Source organism: Phalacrocorax carbo, chromosome 12 (genome assembly GCF_963921805.1).
Source record: "Phalacrocorax carbo chromosome 12, bPhaCar2.1, whole genome shotgun sequence".
NCBI lineage: Eukaryota > Metazoa > Chordata > Aves > Suliformes > Phalacrocoracidae > Phalacrocorax > Phalacrocorax carbo.
The window spans coordinates 11,620,384-11,633,264 of record NC_087524.1 but is presented as its reverse complement, the minus strand read 5'-3'; the positions used below and the strand labels follow the sequence as shown (position 1 = coordinate 11,633,264).

Below are 12,881 nucleotides of genomic sequence, written 5' to 3'. Positions count from 1 at the left end.
AACGTAGAAATGGATACACATCGTATTTTCAAAAGGTTGCTTTTTTATGTTGTTGGCATATTGCCTATATATCATTAACCAAGACTTATTAAGAATACCAGTGCTTGAAATGAGTCTTCAGAAAGCCAGCAGGAATCAAGAGCCAAACCAGGGCTGGGGTGAGATGAGACAATCGCATGGGAATTACTAACGAGCTCTCCACATGCTTTACTATTACGAGAAAGCAACAGCCTACCCGTGTGCAAGCACAGCAGTCAAAGACAGAGCCCAGCCTGGTAAAGTACACATACCACCTTTTTCCTGCAGAAATCAAAAGGCTGAGAACCTAAAAATACAAGCTTAGAGACAGACAGTGTTTCCACCCAACCCCAGACACCACTGTCTTGACAATCAGAACAAGAGCAGAAGTGCAGCTACTCCTGTCTGTGCCTTTAAAAGGTGCCCAGCACAATAAGCTCTCTCTGAAGCCATTTGGCTAATCACATTTAAAATTCAGGAGCTCTGTGTTGGTGGTTCTAAAGCTGAAATGCTACCAACAGAAAACATGTCCACATGGGGGGTGATACGTGCAACAGGCAAAGTAATTTTCAGAAGCTCTTTCTGTTGAAGTCAGTATCAGGTCGTGCAACGCGCTGACACAGCCAGAGCTGTTATTTTTAAACACAGCCATAGTCTATTTAACTAAAGCATCTTTACTCTGACTGAGCCACTATGCTTTGATAAGACCTCTTAAGTATTTACACTGAAGCTGGCATATCACATCAAACAAAGAAAGTATAAACTTTTGAAGCCGATGCGTCGTTGCATCTAGGAAAAGAGAAAAAAGAAAAGAGAGGTCCGAGAAAAAGCTAGAAGGACCCAGTACTGAAGACCATAAAGTGCTATCTGCAGGACAGCTATTCACACTGTGAATTTGTATCATTCGCCACCTGCACAGAGACTAACTGGAACGATTTCAGTCAACTTAAACAGCAAACAGCTTTCTGCTGTTGGAAGCTCAGCATCACATTTCTAAAACAGTTCTTCTGCCAAATTTGTTGGTAGCACTACTGGGCTTTCTTACACATCATTGAACCGATGAGAACCTGGATGGAAGGCGAAAAGAGGTAATACCGTTTTCAGAGGCATGTAGGAGATTGCAGGTTATGGTTACACAACATTTTGGGAGGCAGGCTGAGCTATGCTAAACAACTTATTTGAAGTAAGAATTGCACTGAGGAAAGTGTATACTTTACACATATGTTTACAAGACAACTTTATAGATAAAGTTCATTACTAGAACCAAGTACAACCCCATCCTTTCCTCCCACCAAAGAAATAATTTGATCTGCATATTCCTGAACATAGACACTGGTTTACCTGACACAATGAAGCTTTCCTATGGCAGTGTTTAACCTCCATTTCTTATACTTAACTATGAAATAGAACCAAAACAACAAGACCAGCAATGGTACGCACTGTTCAACAGTGAAACCATTTTTACAACAGAAAATTTAGTTGTGCCTCTTGTGTGGAGCAAACATACTGCAGGCTCTGGAGACAAGGGAAGGCTGTTAGAGAAAGCAACAGCAAGCACCCGACACCTCCACTCCACCAGGACTGTCACCCACTGGCAGCCTCACGGAGCTGGGATATGGGTGTGTGACACGTGAGCCAAAGAGCAGCTCAGCCCAGCATGCTGAGGTTATTTTAATTAAAATCATTTCAAAACCTACATAGCTTCTCCAAAATGTTGTATTTATCCAAAAGAGCCTCTCTTTAAAGACAAGTGCTCCCCTTCAGACTTTGAGAGTCCTGGGAGGCTTGGGGGGCCTCATAACCTAGTGGCTGCCACACTGTATCTCAAAGCCTAGAGAAATGTTTGTAGGAAAGAAAGAATGAAAAGGCCAAGTCCCCTTGCAGAAGGCTCAATTCACAAAGGCCTTCTACTTACATTCTCGCATTGCCTCCCAGTGCTGCAGGCAGGACCCTGCAGAGCTGTCACCACTGAAGGATTAAGTGGCTGGAATCAACCTGAAGCTCAGCACCGACAGACTCCCATCTCCCTATTCCCTTCTTTCCCCACAGGCTCTCACCGCTGCCTTTGACACCTCACACCCACCCTAGGGCTTGCTCAACCCTCTCAAGCTAATTCAGCTTAAAGAGAGTTAATGCAGACAGGGGGAAGAGGAAGTATTCTGCTGCAATGCACCGTGAATTGCAGAAGTTCAGCGAGCAGCGGGGCTTACACAAGAGAGGATGGGGCAGGACCACACGGCCAGGAGGGAAGAGCAGGATGTCCCCTTTAGCTTGGTTGTAGCATACAATCCAAATATTTTAATCAGATAGAAATCAGTGTGCTAGAGAGGAGTGACTGTATTAAAGAGGTGATTATATTTATTGGAACAGTGGCATGCAGACTTCATATTTGACTGGGTTCTTAAATAGGATTACAGGGCTTTAATTTGTTTCTTTAAATCGGGTTGGGGGGGTAGAGAGAGAAATGAAAAAAAAAAAAATAGTTTAGAGAACAGGTGGAATAACCTTGGCGGGAACACACTACATTATGCCATGTCAACAACAATAGTTTTCCCAGCAGAAATATATGCTGATACACATTCTTCAAGTTAACTAATAAACAGAAGAGTCATAAAAAAAGAATTACTTACAATATGCATTTGCACATTGTAACCAGTAATTCTGTAGCTTTAATTTAATCTTTGAACTATCAGTTATATTGACAAGTAAGAGTGGAAGCAGTGTATATTACAAGAGGAATAAACAAGTGACCTTTATCTAACTTTATTAAAGTAATAAAGGGCAGACTTTTTTTTTTTTAAACTTTCTTCAAAGAGAGTTTTATAGCTAACTAGCAGCAGGGTGTGGACTGAAGCTAAAAACTTTGAAATAGGTCCCTGTGAAATCTGAAACCAAAATACGGCAAAGGTCACCCCTCTGAAGAACCATCTTGTCTGTACATATCCTATAAGCAAAGCTCTGTTAGCTTAGCCTCAATAATAATGTAATTCAACTTACCCCCTGGGAATAGCAACAGTATCAGATTTCTACTACAGAGATAAATTTACTGCACACAATACCTGTTAGTATACATTTGCAGCATGTTTGGTAGTAGCCAGACACTAGTGTTACATGGTATACCTCAAAGCTCTTTTCCTGTAGAAGGCTAACCCAGGTTATAAATACGACATTGTTATTCTTACTCCCACCATTAGCTAATTCTTTTCAGCCAACGTTGCACACACAGTGCAGTCTCAGGCAACACACTAGCCGATATTAATAGGAAAGTAAACAATATATCTGATTTTTAAATTTTACACTGTTCTTCCCCCTAAAGGGGAGGATTTCAACCCTTTTCAACAAGGAAACAGAATTCTTCTAGTGGAGAGACAGGATCTCCTAACACATGCATTGGGGCAGTAAGACTACTAAACTTTATTTTGTGGGTTCCTGTGAAACAGGTCACACAATCTTAGAGACAAACGCCACATAGCAACGGAGGTTCTTGAAAAGGGCTGCCCACATGCACATTGCTCTGCAGACACATATGTGCTAGGCAGACTGTTTTTCCAGCTACAGGAAAAGACCAAGCAGCCACAGCTGCTGGTACTGGAACCACTGGGTGAGCTTGTGCTCCTGCTTGCCTTGCCTCAGGAGCAGCACGCTCCCACCCCCTGCGTCTCCACTCAGAGCTCTCGCGCCCGTTCGCTCAGTTACATCTGAGTTGCCAACTGAGGAGGGTTTGGCAATCTTCACATCTAAGCAAAGATTTCACAAAGCATAGGACTGAAATGTTGACCGTCCTTGCCTGACAACACTCTCTGGCATAGAAGACATCCCACCACACTTCGTCTCCACAGGCCACTTTGGGTCCATCACTGAAGAGATGGTGTCTTGATCCAGGCAGCTGGAGACTTTCAGACTTATGTTATTTTGACAGACCCAGGACCCCACCTGACAATACATTAAGAGTCACTCAATTTGGTTAGAAGCACTGACATTCAATAGAACACTCATATTAGGAACAGCAAGAAAAAGAATGTTTTCTGCTGAACAAACAGCAAAAGTTTCTGTTTTGAATGGTGCAGTGCTTGGGTAAGTGCGTGCTTGGGTAAAGCCTTTGAAACCTAGCCCTCAACCAGGAGTTGTCTCAGGGCATGTAAAATTAGGGACACTGCTGTTTAAAAACAACTAAGTTTGAGCAAGCACACACAAAGACCACGACGTGTATGCAATGACCATTTAAAGAGGAAGCAGTATTTCAGTTTTTCCCTCAAGTGCTGGGCTGACAGGAAAACATCTGATGTTAAAGGGAACCCATACTGCCCCTCTGCCACCTAAGGGCAAGTTATCCAGGCACCTATAAAAAAACCTCCTGATGTTTTACAGCTTAAACATTTTATATAGTTAAATTGAGTTGTCTTGAGTTTACATGCTTTATGTTACTTGGTATGTTTTAGCTAGGATGCTACCTATATTAATTTCAAGTGTTGGGTGGTTTGGTTTTCCCTTTTTTAACTAACCTGTTTTTGAGTACAGACTCACTCATGCTAGCACCACACAGATGTATTTAATCTCTTTGCATGCTGCAAAACTAAACAAAGTTTGAAACAGAGTAAAACAAAGGAGGGGGAAAACTGACTGCCAGACCACTGGGTTTGGTTTCTGGTTTTGGTTTGGGGTTTTTTTTTCATTTATTTTAAAACCCCACAAATTTCAATGTATTTGCAAGTTCTTCTGCACATTTCTTATTTTTTGCTCAATACCAGACCCATGATGTTGATCAGGTTGATAACAAACAGGCCAAACATATAAAGAGGACTTTTCTGGCTACAGGCATACTTCGTTTTACAAAACATTGTACTAGCCATTATTGAAGCATGGATCACAACTTCATTTTTATTCCTCAGCTGCTCGAGATTAAATCTTTGCAATAAAAATATTAATGAAAATTTGACTGAACAATCTACTTTGGACACTTTGTCTTAGAAGATGAAGTTTTTTGTTCCAAATCATGCACAGGAGAGGTACCCGCCAAGCTCTCCAACTGTGTCACTCCAGTCCTCAAGCCGTTTAACACTGAACATGCACGTGTCCTTTGAACGCCAAGTCAGCTACGCATCAAAGACAAAGGGCTCTGGATAGTCAATCCACAACAATCAGCATGTCAGTAAGAATACTGAATACAAATTATCTTTATGTCCATCGACGGGAATGGAAAAAGAAAAAAAAAAAATCAACACATACCCACAGATTCTTTCACAATCTCAATAATTTTAGGAATGAGAAAGTTATACAATCTTTGGCATGAAATACACAGTTTGCCCTAACAGACAACTGCTTCCATTTAGTGAATGAATTGAAGACCATCAGAAATGGTCACAGACCATCTAAAGAACATCTCCTGCTTTCTACCCTGACAGCTGGGTCAAAAAAAAATAAAATTTCAGTCACCAGACGAGTTTTGCCTTTGCATACACTTTTAGATAAAGAGGCTTTTAAAAGACAGCTGCCACTGAAAGCCAGAAATTGTACAGATTAACAGTGAACATTACAAAGACAATTATTCCTTAATTGGGTATTCACTACAATGCTTCATATATGCTCAAGATCTGAAACGGGATGATGGGCTTGTTGTGGGCACTATTACAACATAATCATGATAACAGAAATCTCTGTTTGACGAGTTATTCATTTATGGCAGCAATACTACATCAGAAGGGCTAATATTGTATTCAGTTAACATGGGAATGTCAGGTATTAATTTCATACAGTTTCTTGCATCCTGAATTTTAGTACCATCACAGAAACTGCAGATAATACTGCTCCAAAAAATCATAAGAGAATACTTGGTCTTACTCTCCACAGGCTACTATATCACACCATCTCCAAATAGAGTTTGTATGTTCTAAGAATTGAGTTTTTTGGTCTGGTTTTGGTGGTTTAAGATGCACAGCAAATACAGTAGGTTGTCTGGTGTGTAGCAATAATTGGTATATTAAGAAAGAACTGACTTAAATTGTGTTTTACTGCTGTTCTAGGACTGACCAGGAGCCTGGAAAAATTGTTATGCAATTCATTAGCATTCTCAAAAATGGTCGTGTATCTGAGTCAGGAAAACACAAAGGTACGTGCAAGGTCACTACTCTTGTGTCATTGTATTCAGTTCTAGACAGAGCTGGATGCACTGCCTAGTATTGTCTGCTGTTTCCGTCCCAAAATCCTATTTTCAGTTTCACCTAATTTTTCATATGTTCAGCTGAACGTTGCCTCTGCTGAGCGTCTGCTAGATCTGAAGCACCTGAGCCAACACACTTCTACTCTTCCCAACACAAGGGTTCATAAGTATCACTTTTCAACACTATGGTTTAATTTTCATTTTTATATCCAGGATATTTTCTTTGGAAAGCACTACCCAGCTTTCAAACACTTGTCTTTGTGGCCTAGCTGATGCTTTTTGTAAATACAGAGGTTTTTGTATAAAATTCGTAATGACTAAAATGTCATATGGGTTGCTAAGGAAGTACTGGGATACTGGATTATATGAAACAACTTACATTAATGTCAGCAATCTCTCTGAACCCAGCTAACTTATCATTTTCATTGATCTAGAAATTATTTGAGTCACACCGACAACTTCAGTACCAAATCACTTCCACAGCATTCTGTCAAGACTTCTAGAGCTGTCAAAAAAATAATTTCTTCAACAAAAGTCAGTCCACATTTGGAGATGGAAAAAATATTTCAAATTATGTTTTTCCTTTCTTGTTTTTACTGTATTAGAGCAAGTAAGGCAAGCTTTATCCAATAAGTAAGCTCTTCTGTTTTGCACTCTACCAACCAGAAGGGCGTGCACAGGAACGCTTGCTTGGGTGGTAGGCACCCTGCTTCCAGAACTGACATTTACTGTGCAGCTGCAAACACAAGATGCAGATCCAACCGGCCTCTAAACTATGTCATATTTAGCGTAATAGCTATGGATGATATGCATTGGAATGCTTGATTTGTACAAAAACCCCACATCATGTCATAATTAAATACATGCAAAAATAAAAAAAAAACCTTGAGACCAATTATTACAGGTATAGATGAAGATAACAAGCACAGATTTTCAAAGCAATTCAACAGAATCCTCTTACTTTGGCCAACACAGCAGATAGCTGGCATGTCAGCCACGAGCTGAACTACTATTAACACCAACACTGCGCTAGGTACTCGTTTGGCGCGGCGACAATCCTCACAGCAGTAAGCTGCCATCAACTCTATGGTAGTCAAGATTGCCATGTACTTCAGCTGGAGAAGTAACTTCAGGAGGTTGCAACTGCACAAGGGAAAAGGGATTTACCAGCTGTCAGCTGCTGCGGGTCAAGAAAACACAACCTGAAAAGCTACAAAGCAAGCTGGAGCTCTCACACCAGCTCGCGATTTGTTGATCTTCACCTCAACCTGCTAACTCGCATGAAAACTACCTGCTGCTTTGATGTCACTAGGATTTTAATGCATTAAACAATAGAAGGCAAGAAACGAGTTTCTTCCTCGCAAGACCAGAACAGCTTAAGAGACTGGAACAATGAACGAGGCTATTATAATTTTTTCCCTAATTAGCACTCTGTAACAGCTGATCGCATCCTTGTTAAGCAGAACTGACATTACTACCGTAAGACGTATTATGTTTAATATGCTCCCAGAGTCCTAACTAAATAGGTACCTACATGACATTTACCAAACTGTGAAGATCGGGGCGGGGGAAAGCAACCAGGAGGCATCACCCTCATGCTGAGGTTTGAAGCTGTCAAGCCTTCTTCCACCGTCTAACTTTCCAATGAATCCAAAGAAAATCTCAACTTTTTAGTAGTAATCATCTTCCAGTTTACTGTTCATTTTGAAGTTACACCCCCCACAACAGCCCAGATTAAGAGCACACCATAACTAAAGTTATTTTCTTATCTAACCAAGTTTATTAAAATTTGTCTTGACTGATAAACCAGGCCACAAATTATCCACGGACTTGCTATGGTATCTGTAAAAGAAACACCTCAAAATCTCATGTGCGATGATGTACAATGACTTGTGTTGTCTTGAATATGCAAAAGAAACAAAAGTGTTTCCCCATAAGCCAAGTGACTCAAAGTTAATATAGGAAACAGAGTAGGCTGTGGCAAACAGATCTAACATTAACACACAATGAGTAAGTTACTGCTTGTTCCCTAAGGGTCAAATAGCTTTTATTCATCTTCATCTGCCAAAAAATGCTACACAAAAAGACAACTACCCCCCAAGAACCCTACCAGAAGCCACACCACCATCTACCACCACCTCTCATACAGCAACAAGCATTTCAAAACATAGCTTGAAGAAAAGCATGTGATGTAACAGGAAGTGATGTTATTAAATAATATAGATTACATTCTTCTAAGTCAATACCAAAACAATGACCGGGTCAGTTTTTTAAACAGCAGCACTATGAACATGCAAAATTTTTTTACAAGGGAAATAAGGAATAGGCATAGGTTGCTATGGCTGTTAAACTTACATGACTTTTTTTAAAGAAAAAAAAATTTTCTCCAGTTTGGAAAAAAAGCTAGCAAAGGCATTTTTATGCACCAGCTTAAAGTCACACAAGTTATTCTCCTAAATTAAAACGGTTCTTTTAAAGCATTATCATTCTAACACCATCCACAGTGTGGCAAGGATGTCTGTCGCAGTTTTTACTAGCAGGAATGATTTTAGCAAGGGGAAACACTAGCAGCCTTCTGCCTTCTTTCATTTTGGTTGTTGATCTGTAAAACATTTCACTTACAAAAGGAAACAAACATTGGCCTGTCTGAAAAATATTTTTCATTTGTCTTCTCTCACATGTTAATTTCTGATAATTTTTACAGCATATAGCATCTTACGCCAGGTCATTCGGCCTGTCACAAGTTGAGCTGAACAAAAGCAGGCAGCCCCGCGTGCAATGTCATCTCTAACGTCACATGCAACAGGGACAGTTCCAGCACAGTTACTCTGAATCCAGCTCGGTTCATCCAGCCCTGTCAAACAGCCGAGGCTCATTTCATAACCAGCAAAGGGTCGACAGAAGAGCTCCAGTCCACCTCGCTGACTGACATTGAAACAACCCCAGTCGCCCAGACCGCTCATGTCCACCCTCTCCACAAGCAATGCAAAGTCTCTGGCATGAGAGGCACCACCTGGACCTCCTCTTTGGGTTAGATGATCACAGTGAACACGACAGCCTAACTGCACCACCGCAAACCCATCATTTCCTTAAATAAAAGTGTCAGCTGCCTCAATCCTCAGGCAAGAGTCAAGGATAATGACTGATTTAACCAAGGGACCATTAAATCCCCAGATATCCTAAAGCATAGCAGCACTCCATCTATTGGTCAAGAATTAAGGACATGCTTAATCATTGTCATCATGCACTAACCTCGATCATTAAACACTCAGCCCCTGAACAGCCCACCCCTGCCTCCCTGCTTAGGGCTTCACATTCTCCCAGTGAAAATTAAATGCAAGTAATAATGTCTTCTAAAAAATAATGTATCATTAAAAGTGCTAACATGAAAATTTCTAAAGTTAGAACTGGTATACACTGGTAATCACAGAATTATCATCTTGTTTCACCGAGGAGCACGTGCATTCCTTACTCAGGATGGCATTGAGAAACTCCTCTGTGAACGACCAAAGAGCCCATGGCATTCCCAGAATTCACACCTTCTTTCTCTGTAAGTACCGGATGCCACCAAGGAGGCTCGAACGAAGACCTCACACACCATTTTCAGCCGGGCCAGTTATGTGATGGGGTGTGTAGACCAGACAACTCTCCGGTACAAGAGACATGCCTGCAAACCCTGGCAGGAAGGTGAAAGGGAGCCTTTCACCGCAGGCTTGCTGCCAAAGCAGCCGCGCGCAGAACCGCCCCGGCTCATGCTGCTCCCCCTCGAAGCCACCACTGCCCCTTCCCAGCCGATCAGATGCAGCCACACATCTCCTTTATTCCAGTCGCCAGCAAATGGACCAGGAGGCAGGTGAGACAGCCCGAAGCTGCCCCAGGCACACCAAAGCCCTTTTTTAAAGGCTGAGGTCACATGCACCAGTTTCATTTCTTCTGGTACCAAAGCTGATTTAAACAACAACTTCTCCCACACAATTAGTAATTCAACAATTTCATACAGTCATGCTTTTACAACCCTTGGCCAATTATTTTTTTTGTCCAGATATTCATTGACCTTGATTTTATCTCTTTGTTTTAAAACTTAACTCCTCCACATAGCTGTACCACACAGATGAGACAATCCTACACGTTTTCCCTCTGCTCAGTATCACATCGCTACCCTCCAGACACGAGTCAGAGCCCATGGATGAAAACGAGCAGATTCAGCCTCAAGCCAACAACGCTGAGAAGACAGAAACAGAAGTAACCCACCTCCATGACCAGCTGCAGCGGCGGTTGCTTCTGAGGCACGCTCTACCCTCCTCGCAGAGCCAGCCCAAGCCTTCCCTGCTAAAATCACATCGTTTGGCCACGCAGACCCTGCCTGCCTGCTCTGAAGTCCAGGACGAACACCGACTTGATAAATCCGCCCTGCATTCCTAAATCAGCTTTTTTAATGCGAGATCAAAACTGTCTTGGGGCAAGACCAAAACCGAGGAACAGACTCCCAAGAGGCCCATCATAAGCCCTCATTTCAGGACCCTAAAGTTCAAGGCAGCAACGCTTAATTTTACCCTCGCGAATATAAACAGACAATGAAACCAGCCCGAAGCGCCGGCGGAGCCCGGCGCGGCGCGGCCGCCGGGAGCCCCCCGGCAGCGGCGGCGCGGGGCCGGCGCTCGCCACGCCGGCGGGGACGTACGTGCCGCCGCGGCCAGAGCCGCGCTGCCTGCGCCGGGGACCGCATTCCTGCGCTCCCCGCACCACGACTCACGGCAGAGGCGGAGCCGTGCGCGGCTGAGCAGGTAAAAAGCCTGAAGAACATAAATTTTAGGAAGTTCTCTGAGACTCGGAGCGGCTCCGGAGCCCCGCGATGGACAGAGGACGGTCCGCAATTATGGTAATGACTTTCGAGGCTTGATTTGATTCGCAGAGGTTCCGGGCAGAGGCGCATTATTCAAAGCCCGCTCCCCCCCGCTCCGCTCCGCGCCGCGCCGCGGCAGGCAGGCAGCGCCGCAGCATCCCCCGCCGCCGCGGCCCCGCGCCCGCCCCGCAGCCGTGCGGCGGCTGAGGGAGCCGGGGGAGCGCGCCAGGCCTCCCGCCGCCCCCGCCCCTCCCCGGCAGCCGCAGCGGATCGGCCACAGCCCCGCAACGGGCCGTTCCCGCCCGCGTTCGGCGGGAAAGGAGAGGATCCCTCACCTCAGCGGGCCCGCGCCTTTGTGCTTCAGTCCATCCCTCCTCGCCGGCGGCGGGAGCCCCAGCACCACCGCGGCGGGCGGGCGGGCGGGCGGGGAAAGGGGCGGCGCACTATGTGGCAGGAAGGACACCTGGGCTCCGCCCCCCGCGCCCGCCCGCCCGCCGCGGCTCACTATCTGGCAGCGAGCGGGGACTCGCCCGCCGCCCTTCCTTTGGCGCCCCTCGGCCAAGTTTGAAGCCGGGGATGGGTGGGGGGGCGGCGGCGGCGCCCGCCGCCCGTGTCCTCCACCCCAGCCGCCCTCCATTGTTGTCTCCGGCCCAGCTCCCCGCGCCTGGGCCGCGGCGGTACCTGCGGCGGAGGGTGGGCAAGGCCGCGCGTCCCCGGCGAGGCACCCTCCGGGCAGCGTTTATCCCTGAAGGGCCACGGCGAGCGGGCTGGCGTGAGGAGGCTCCGCGGTGCGCAGCTGAGGAGTGGCGGGGAATGAAAGGAGGTGTATGTGGGAACAACGAATAAAAACACCTCCAAAAACCCCAAAAAGACCGGTTTTGAGATGAAATTTTGAGCGATTTAAGCCGTCGTAGGGCTGAAAGGCAGCAGAAGGCTTCTCCAGATGGCTCGCGCTGGCGAGGAGAAGGCTGTCGCGCCATCCGCGGGGAGAAAGCGGCCCTGGCTAAAAAAAGCTGCACGAAATGCAAATCTCAGTTTGGCAAAAGCTGTCCTTTTTTTTTTTTTGGCTTTCTGTAATTGTTCTGCTTTGCAGCTGAAATCATCTCTGTCTTGGTTCCCCACCCAAAGTTACTGGTTTCTTGGTTTCGGGGCTGGTTTGTTTACATCTGAGCAGTTCTGACCAGCCGTTTGCAGTTACAGAAGCACTGGGTGATAGTTGTCCTTTATATGCAAAATAGCCTATATTTTATTTATATTTTAATTATTTCTAAAACTCGGAAGTTGTGTAAAATATGCTTGAAAGCCTTAAAAGTACCCTTTGAAATCAGCAAAATTGCTTACTGGTGTAAAATTACTCACACAACTAACCTCATGTAGGTTTGGGGACAAAACCTTTCAATTCCATGTACTGCTTGCTTTTAAAGAGCCTCTCGGGGGGCTGTGACCATGGGGAAATGAGCCAGGCTGGAGCAACTTCAGGGTGGAGACACCGCCTGCCCGGGGCTCTCTCCCGATGGAGACACCAACAAGGCTCCAGCCCTGCTGGCTGCTGCCACCGCATCAGTACAGGAGCATCACGTCCTTCACAGAAAGGCGAGCAAGGCCCCTCAGGATCTAGAGAGGTCTTAGGGGAAAAAGTGCTTGAGGAACCAAACTATCCGGCCACGGGGTATTTGATTTGGATAGGAAGAGGATGCAGAACATGTTTTAACTTTGCAAATTTATACCCAGGGCTGAGGTGGCTCCACCTGACTGGACCAGCGCTATGGGAACCTATGGGCACCGGCCAGTAATAATGGGATGAGGTGGTGCTTAACACAAGACCTCTAACTATCTGGTGGTTTTAGGAAATTAAAATTTACC

At 44.9% G+C, this 12,881-nt stretch overlaps 1 protein-coding gene across 2 annotated transcripts in view; it reads right to left on the bottom strand.

Annotated features, from left to right (window-relative positions):
* The window catches only part of ADD3 (adducin 3), a 103,431-nt gene extending 91,973 nt beyond the window's left edge, over positions 1 to 11,458 (bottom strand). For both annotated transcript variants that reach the window (XM_064464117.1, XM_064464118.1), the window contains exon 1: positions 11,354 to 11,458. The gene's annotated coding sequence lies outside the window, so the exon portion shown is untranslated. The remainder of the gene's footprint in view (positions 1 to 11,353) is intronic.
* Between the last annotated feature and the right edge of the window lie 1,423 nt (positions 11,459 to 12,881).